Here is a 3,648-nt window from a genome sequence, read left to right as displayed (position 1 = left end):
AATAGAATAATAGTCATATATAGTCAAAATATTTTTTTATTAGTGTGATTTTTAAATGTCATAAATTTGTACATCAAATAATTGAGGATTATGATGAAATGATCAAATAATTGAGGATTATGATGAAATGATCAAATAATTGAGGATTATGATGAAATGAGAGGGGAAAAAATAACTAAAAAATGAGAGAGAGATCAAAAAAGAAAAAGAAATGAGGGAGTAATGAACATTACTAATACTCCTTTCGTTTTTATTTATATGTCGTTCTTACTAAAATTAGATAGTCTTGTATTTGTCATTTTACAACACCAATGCATAAGTAGCATTATTCTTCCTACTTTATCCTTTGAAAGTTATTAACCTTGAAAATATAAATTTACCCAATATAAAAAAACTAAGTAATTAATTCATGTTTATTGGTCAAATTAGTTAATCAAAGTAAATAATTCATGTTGATTTATTGAAAATTTGACTTCAAGATAATATTAAATTAGAGTACAATGATAAAAACTTATCTAGTTTCTCAAGAAGCGTGAAAACCTAAAATGATGGCAAATAGGAATGGATGGAGTGTTAGTTAAGAGTAGAATATGTGTAATTGAATGAATCAAGGAGATAATTTTATTATAATAAAATAATTGAAAGAAATTAGAAAGAAAGAAAAAAAGAGAAATATTTTTTTTTTATCATAGAAGATGCCACATCATTTTAGCTATATTGACATTTATATTATATATATATATATATATATATATATATATAGATTCTCACTTGATGATGGAGCTAAGGGTCACTTAAACATATGAAAAGAAATTATCTAATATGTTGCTTTTTATTGGAAATTTATTTTGAAATTTCATGATTCTCACTTACTTCTTTGTTCAGTAAGTCACAATCTTAAATACAAAATAATCATCATTTCATGATTAGAAGATTACATATTCTCGAATATGTTATTTTAGAAAAAATGTAAGTTAACATTGCAACATAAAATTTAATATCATTGGACACTTTTGAAATTCCCACAAAACAGAAGTAATTTAGTCTGTATTTTTTAATGTGACAACAACAGTTTATGAACAAAGAGTACAATATTTTTTTAGTAATACAAAACAAGAAAGCAAGAGAGGTAATTATACAGCTTCAGCCAAAGGCAGCTGAATTACAAGCTGGCTCAAGCCTCTCTATTTTATTTTTGTTACTTTCTGATTTCTATGGGTTGGCACAAAATAATATAATCCACTACATATCTTTTATGTTTTTTTAATTGGCACAAAAAAAGACAGAAAGGTACACCTAATAAGGATACTTCTATATTTAATATAATTTAATTGAATTGCATGTTCTCTCATGCATGTAACTATACTCTAACTAACATGAGTTCTGATGAAGTGGTGGACTGCTTCATTTTTAATTAAAAGTTTTGGATTTGAATTTTGGATATAATTTTTTTTTTTTTGGGAGCGTCACTCTCAAATGGACCCTATAGTGTGCAATCCAAATTTAATCAGGGCTCCAATATAAACTTCGAACACCGAATAAGAAATTAAAAAAAAAACAGTGTACTCTAGAATGCCCACATGGTTAATAATTATAATTAGAATAGCAACTTAATCAATAAAACACTCCACATGCAATTTGGGGAATAGGTTTTGTACATAAGTTCTATTAGAATAAATGTTTTTTCAGTGGTTAAATTAATTTTACATTTCTCGCCAATAGATAAAAGAATCAACGAGTCTGATATATATAGCAAGGTTTTAAGTACCGAATGCTTGAGAAATTGGCATAATTGATTTTTATTGAAACTGTCTAATAAAAATACTTTATTATATTTTTTGATGCTCAATCGGAACACAATCATTCGAGCTAGGCATGTCAATGCCTTTTCAAAAATGACCAAATTAAATTGTATCGAATTGATTATTAGATTTATTTTAATAGAATTATAGATTCTTATATAAATTTATACTTTTTCGACTAATAAAATTTTAAAAAATCTAATTTTATTTATATCAAATAAAATAATAAAAATTTATTATAATCCAAAAATATTATTTTTATAAAATAACCGACCAGTCCCATTTTTTAACCCCTCTAATTTGAATGTCTGAAAATCTATACCAAATAAATAAGCTGTTGAAATCATTAGCTTAGTAATGTGAAAGCACAATTTCTGTGGGTTCTCACTTCTCTCTGGTGGGGTCTTTTTTTTTTCTTTTTCTAGTAGATATGAAAATTCATTTGTTCCAAAATTTAAAAAAAAAAAAGTTGATTAGTTATGTGTCACGTATAGTTTGAGATTTCAATCACCACATCACTTTCTGGTCAATTGGAATGTAGTAATAGTGATTTGATATATCAAAAGATGTGGTACAATTTAACGAGATTGTTTTTTTCTTAATTAGAGATCTCATATTTAAACTTTGAAACTGAATATGAAAAAAATCGTGATAAGGAGTGTTTTCTTTCGAGTGAGGCTTTAGGTGTCACGAATTCAGATATAGTCAGAGTTCAATATAGTTATCAGACATCAAATAGGAAATAAACATAATAATTAGTGATTTGGGTTTTTAATCTACATTTTTCTTGCTTAATTTGCAATTTTTAATGAATTTCATCCAAAGAATCCAGAAGTAACTTAAATTCCTTTAGCCACAACAATTTTTATGGAGAAGAGAAAACTGAAATTACGCATTAAAAGTTGTTTAATATCAATTTTATTCGTTAAGTTACTGTTTACGTTCATTAAATTTTCAATTCATTTAAAATGATTCAGTGCAATCATTGCCAAATAAAATAAAACTTAATTAAAAAAAAGATATTATCTACTGGAAATTGCAAATTTGTTTTTGGAAAATAGAACAATCTTTTTAGAAATTAGATTAGATCAACAGAAAATAAAACATATGTGTAATTCCATTAATACAATCTGCATAGGATATGTAGAGTATATGTAGAGCTTATTCCTACCTCGTAGAAATAGAGATATAGTTAATTAGCAATTCCAAACAGTCTGAGAAAAATACAAAAATGAGATCAATAACAACAACAAAATAATGTGACATGGAGAGCAATACACAATATATAGAGGAAAGAACAACAATGACAACAAAATAATGTGATAACTAAAGCACAAAAAATATAGGTGATAATTCAAACCGAAGAACAAGAAACTATGTGAATATTGCTAGTACCACTGATAAGAAAGAAGGTTCAAGTACGACCACCAAGTGTATCCCGCAGAAAATCGAGATAACATTCAACTACCAACTAACATTTTATCCTAATTCACAACGTTCAAACTCTCTTATTTAAAGTTATGCTCTCGGTAAGCTCAATATGCGTCATGTCATGTCTAATCACCTCCCCAAGACTTCTTCAGCATGACTCTACCTTTCCTATTTTCACATGTTCAAACCATCTCAACTTCGCTTACCTAATCTTGTCCAACATGGAGACCTCTCCTATCTTGTTGCAAATATCTTTATTCCTAATCTTATCTCTCATAGTATGCCTACACCTCTATCTCAGCATCCTCATCTCCGCAACTTTCATCTTCTAAATAGAGGCGGACCCATGTGTTCATGCGTGGGTGCACGTGCACCCGTTAACTTTGAAAAATATTATGTTTATATATATACCTTG

This window comes from Solanum verrucosum, unplaced genomic scaffold (assembly GCF_900185275.1).
Source record: "Solanum verrucosum unplaced genomic scaffold, falcon-dt-bn FXZP01000031.1, whole genome shotgun sequence".
NCBI classification, from domain to species: domain Eukaryota; kingdom Viridiplantae; phylum Streptophyta; class Magnoliopsida; order Solanales; family Solanaceae; genus Solanum; species Solanum verrucosum.
Note: the sequence above shows the minus strand (reverse complement) of the source record.